The sequence below is a fragment of the Schistocerca gregaria genome, chromosome 6, assembly GCF_023897955.1.
Source record: "Schistocerca gregaria isolate iqSchGreg1 chromosome 6, iqSchGreg1.2, whole genome shotgun sequence".
In the NCBI taxonomy this organism is placed as follows: Eukaryota; Metazoa; Arthropoda; class Insecta; order Orthoptera; family Acrididae; genus Schistocerca; species Schistocerca gregaria.
The window spans coordinates 45495161-45501363 of NC_064925.1; the positions used below are offsets into that span (position 1 = coordinate 45495161).

The 6203-nt window shown below is 40.8% G+C and overlaps 1 non-coding gene across 1 annotated transcript; it reads right to left on the minus strand.

The window, feature by feature from the left end:
* Positions 1-2231: 2231 nt before the first annotated feature.
* Trnaa-agc (transfer RNA alanine (anticodon AGC)) lies at positions 2232-2304 on the minus strand. The gene has a single exon. It is a non-coding gene; the product is annotated as a tRNA-Ala (tRNA).
* Positions 2305-6203: the final 3899 nt, after the last annotated feature.

The window sequence follows — 6203 nt, forward strand, 5'->3', positions numbered from 1 at the left end:
GCTGCTATCTTTTTTATTTTATTACATAATCAGTACATTTAATTCATATAGAAACAACAGTAATGAAAGTCATATGCTTGTTTACAAATGAGTATGCGTAAGTTGTTGATTTTTATTAATGTGTGAATTATATACTTGGCACTGTAGAAAATAAATATTTTATCACACTAAATGTATGACTCCCACAAATATAAGAGAACCTTCCTACTTGCGTAAAGGAAGCAAGTAAAGAAGGCACAAGGTAATGAGGCTTAATCCTGATAAAGTCATCTTAGTACAATGTACATTGCAAATTAGCTTTGATACACCATATATCCACTCAATATCTGACAGTGCTTCAATATGCTAGTGTGTGTCACTCATCACAACTCTAAGTAGATTTAATAATCCAACAACTGACACCAGTGTGTACATTATGAACATCTCTTTAAAGAGAGCATTTGGCAATCTAACTCACTCTCAACAGTATGTTCTGTAACTGTTCTGACAGTTATCTTTTTAAACATGACAAAATATAGCAATTCAAACACTTCCAGTGAGATAAACTGAAAGAAGTATAGAAAAGGACAACTCAGTTCTCTGAATGCAGTGGTCATTTTGGAAGCAGCAACGTTTTTTTTTAATTGTACCACTTTAAACCAAAGGTTCATGAATTCTTGTACATAGAAAATATAGTAGTAAAAATTTAATTTTATTATAATTTGAAATAACACAAAATTTATGTCATCAAAAAAGTGAAAGAAATTTATTTTAAAATTTATGTAGTGGAAAGGATAAGTCTTCAAAAGAACCACTTCACCAGAAACTTCTTTTCAGATTAACATCATGAACAGGATGAAAGATTCATTCTGCAAAGTATTTCCTGTGGGCATGCCACTTTTGGTGAGATGAATAATGCCCTGAGGGGCATAATATTTACCTCAGATGAAGATATCAAGAGGAATTTTATGTAATGACCATTTACTGCCTTTTGTTACAGTATGACAAGAACCACAACAGTCAAGGGCGATAAATCTGAAATAAAGGTACAAGTTCCTGTTCACTGACCTCTGGGTCATTTTTCTTTAAGGGGTTCTGGAAAGCCCTAGATTTCCAATGTTAAAATAGAGGTTATGAATTACATGTTTTCTTAGAAAGTATTTGAGGAAGCTGAAAGCTTTACAGGTTATTTGTTGAAGTATTTGCTACAACTTAAAACAGGCACTTTTTAAAAAAAATTTCAGTTGGTAGAGATTAATTTTTTTCTATTGTGATGAAAATTCACTAGTTTTTGTGCCATTTTTGTTTATAAATTCACTAGTATACAAGGTTTTGGAAAAAGGCTGTTAAGTTGTGCAGAAGGGCTATGTAACTTTTCATGAAAGTTTGAAGCAAAGTGGTTTGGTAGATCCCGAGAAAACTTTTAATTTGCATGAAAAAATAAAACTTTTGGGAACTGAGTGACCAAGTTTGGGTGACCCCTTAAGTGCGTTCCATGTGATTGGATGGATTATCTTCATCTTCTGTCAACTTCTCCTGTCAGAAACCTGAAGATAATCCTTGCCTAAAGCAAGCATTGTTCATACCATGTTGCAACCTATCTTCATTCCCATGTTTCGAAATACTTTGCATCTTACAACATTGGCATCACTGAAAGTAACAACAGCATCATGTGCACCAAAGGAAGTGTTCCTATTCAAAGAAACACAATCTTGGTGATTCTTGACCATATGACACTATTTACATTTTCATTGCAGTTTTGAGTTATTCCATGAACACACTTTTTCCAGAGTTCAGGTGCTGCTAAGGGTCTGAAAGTAGGTTTTACCATCACCATTACCACATCAGACAGTCTGTATTTATGAGTGTACACTTCACCAGTTAGCAATCTCCTGTTGTATTTACACCAACTGTTCTCTTCTTTGGAACACAAGCAATGGTGAGACCTTCATCCGACGAAAAATTATGAAGAAAAAAAAGAAAGCCTAAATACCCTTCTTCTTTTTATGGACACTATGTTTTGCCTGATAGCCATTCCATAATAATTCTGTATTTTGTCAATTAACCTTCCCTTCCCATCCAACCCTTTACTATCACTGAATTTTTTGTATGAAGCTTTCAGTAGCTCAATTCTTGATCCCATTCATTTCTGTACATATCAAATACACCCAGATTTATGCACTACAATGTAATTACCTTAGGGCTTCAGTTCTTGAAGATGTTTGAAAGTAGTAGAAATGAATTAAAATTTGTGCTGCGGCCAGGACTCAAACCTGGGTCTTCTTGCTTGCTAGGCAGAAATGCTGACCATTACACCACCACAGTACTGTGATGAATATTCCTGTATGAGTTACCCAAGCTGAGTGCCCTTCCCAACACAAACTTCAGTTCACATCTTCTGTTTATTTTCCTTTACATTGTTACTACTGCCAGGGCTCTTTGGCATTGGAACAGCATCCCATCATTGAATGTCTCAGGGAAAAATGGATGTAATGGGGAAGTCCTGTACCGTAGGTGATCTTATAGATCTTATAAATACAATGATTTGGTACTATTTGAATGCTGGAGAGCCCTAGCAGTAGTGACAATGTAAGGGAAAATAAACAGAAGATGTGATCTGAAGTTTGTGTTGGGAAGGGCACTCAGCTTGGGTAATTCATGCAGGAATGTTAACCACAGTGCTGGGGTGGTGTAATGGATAGCATTTCTGCCTATCAAGCAAGAAGACCTGAGTTCAAGTACAGTCCCCCTTCAGCACTGTAGCGGCTTGGATGTCCCAAGCACACAGGCTGGGCCCCGTTTTAAGAGTGAACTTTGTTTTCATCCGTTAGGCTTCACATAGTGGTGTACTGACTACTGCAGATCATGATGGCTCTTTCTTACTGGAAGGTGACTATCAAGTTCACATTTGATGCACAATACACAAGACCAAAAGCACACAAATCTGAATGTTTCATGCATAAAATGGTGAAACTAGATACCTGGGAGCTGACAGAAATTGACCTATCAATAGTGGCCAGTGTTTTATATGTACAACTCTCAAACAAGGCATTGTGCAATAGACTTATTTGTCAATCCATTGACAGTTGCCACTTTTACCATGCCAACGGGAACTTGGGACTGATTTCTGTTGATCATGCTGCTCTTGGAGTGAGAACAGTATGTGTATTCAAACTTCCATTTGAAGTTCCTGCAGACATGGTTATCTCTTCGCCCTTATGGCATGGTCCTTAATCATGCTACAGAGAAATGGACGAGCTTCGAGATGTATCTCACTCTCAGCAGAGTGTGCCAAATAAGAATTTAAATCTAAAAGTACATACCAGCTTATGAGACAATAGATGGCTGTCGAGCCATTGATATAGGATGGTCAACAGAAAACCTGCACTGGCTGGGGGCAGGAAGGCTATGTGTGAACTGACTGTCTTCAGTGATGTCTAGTACAGCTACCTTGGGACACTCAGCATCTGCCATAGTAGACGACATCGCTGACTGTTTTGTACTTTTAAGCATTACAGAATGATGTGGATGACGCTCATGACAAGCTGTTTCCCATAGAATTTGAGAGTATCACCCCTCATCCCACATAACTGACAGTGCAAATGGCCCTAGTCCTACCACGCTCCAGTGGAACCAATCTTCAGATGTGGAAGTGGATTCACAAGAGGATCACACTGAAGAGCATCCCTCAGTAGACGTGGAAGCTGCACCATGGAAACAGCGTCGAAGAAATGAAAGAAGAGATGGCTGTCCACAGAAGACGAGCACCACAACCGAGGCGACGAACAAGACACCGCAAATGATCAAAATTCATTTCCACTGCCAGGCCAGGATGACGTCACATCCACAGTTTCAGTGCCACAAACTTTGGAGAAGCCAACACATCAAAGAGACACGATGGACACAGATACGCAACAGGATGAGGTCCCATCTGCAGATGAAATTCCATTACCTGCCACAGACCTCATCAATGCATTAGTAGATTGGTCACAATAAATGGAACAAACTGATGAGATGCAGGAGGCTGACGTTTAATCATTGCCTCCCACCAACAATGGGTCGGGAGGGAAGCTTGCCCATGGTGGCCAATGAGGCCATGTTGTGCGGTCCTGGTCCAGGAAGAACGCTCCGCCGACAGACAATTAGTAGATGCGCGACTTCACAGCAGTGCACAACCAATAAGATGTAACATGTCTACTATATTGGTAGAGTTAACATCAGTCGTATTTGCACCTCAGTAAAGATACAGATGCTGCAGGACATACTATTTCTGCAGGAGCTATGAAACAGTGCCCAGTTGAGTTTTACAGTTATGACGTCTATTGTTCAACAGGTTATGATGACAGCCATACTGTTATGAGAAGGAATAGTGGCTGAAGATGTGGAATACTTACCATCAACCCTTGGTGTTACCCTGTAGGGGATGTACCCTTGGTGAATGTTTACACACTGTCTAGCTTGACCAAGAGACACGAATGCATGACTTTTTACACAGAGGAAGTGTCACCACAATTTTGAGGACGTCAAGAGAATTATATTGTCAGCGCTGACTTCAACTGCATTCTATAGCCCGAGGATCAAAGACCAATCTTTGTTCCTTTCCCAGCGTTACAGATGCTGATTCAGGATGTTGCACTGCATGACACCTGGGAAATGATGCTCAGTGACAGCTGCGGTTATATGTACTTTACAAGCCACTCAGCTAGTCAACTAGACAGGGTGTATGTGTCACATGGGCTATGCAGGCGATGGTTGATGCCGAGGTGTGGCCTACAGCCTTTACAGACCACCAGGCTTACATCTGCATCATTGCTCTGTCAAAACAGAAGACATGGTGCAGAAGGGGCACATGGAAGTTTAACGTTACCAACCTGCAGGATGAGAATTGTTTATGGGAAGTTGAAGTCACATGGCGACAATGTCAATGGCATCAACGTTCGAATGATTCAATGCTTAAATGGTGGCTTTGAAGCATCAAACTTGCTTTACGCAAAACATTCACACGATATGGCCAAGATAAGTCACATTGGCAATGGGTGGCTTCCGAATTTTATTTCACAGGCCTATGTGAGATAGTGAAACAACTGTCTCCCGGCCATCAGCAAGCTGACCAACATATCAAACCACAACTGCAGCATCTTACAGCAGTGAAGAGGGAATGAGTTAAATTACATGTCAGGATGCTCAATGAATTACATAATGAATGGCCATCATTCCAATGTATACTGAGAGAAAGAAGGCCACATTACAGAAGGATATTGCACATGCTTTTGCTCACCACTACCGCAGTTTCTATGTGTAGGACCAGCTGGACAGAGCAGGACTGGCAGATGCGCTTCATGCAATGAAAGCGGATGAGCATCCCACTGAAATGGATGGCCTTATGGCTGAAATCACCATAGATGATCTGGATGCTGCCCTACAGTGTGGTGTATTAAACAAATCCCCTGGACCAGATTGGCTCCCCCTTGAGTTCTACTGCACATTTGTCCCTCTGATGGGATGGACTTGAGTACAGATGTACAATGGACTCTCAACAGCTATCTTAAGTGTTCCTACCGAGTTCACAGTGGGTATCTTGATACCTGTTCCAAAACCAAGTGGTGGTCATAGACATTACTGAGTGGAGACCACAAAATCTTTGCACATATCTTCTGTGCTCACCTTCAAGCAGCGATAAAGGACAAAATAGATTTAGATCAAACGAGTCTAGGTGGGAAGAGCAATATACACACACTACTAGGGTCATACAGGGATGTCATAGCATTGATGTCGGCATGTTGATTATGAGGAGCCCTTGTAGCAGTCAATTTCGATCACACTTTTGACCAAGTGGACCTTGTATTCCTCGGAGGGGCCATGGATCCAATGGGAATCCCCCTCCAGTTTGTGGACACGATCATGATGTTGATTAATGGTGCAAACTCATGAGTCTTGGTGAAAAGTATTAGCTCAGAACCTTTCATGATCCGTTGCTCAGTTAGGCAGGGTTGTCCCCTTTTGCCATCTTATTTGAAGTCGCTCTTGAACCTGCAATATACAACCTCTGACACTGACTTGAAGGTGTCCAACTTTGGACCACATATTTACAATGCTGCGCATGTGCTGACAATGTCATTCTTCTGGTCAAGTCAGGAGATGAAATCAAGGCGGCACTGAAATGGCTCCAGCAGTATGGAGCAGTGATGGGTAGTGTCATCAACCTACAAAAGACCCAATGTATG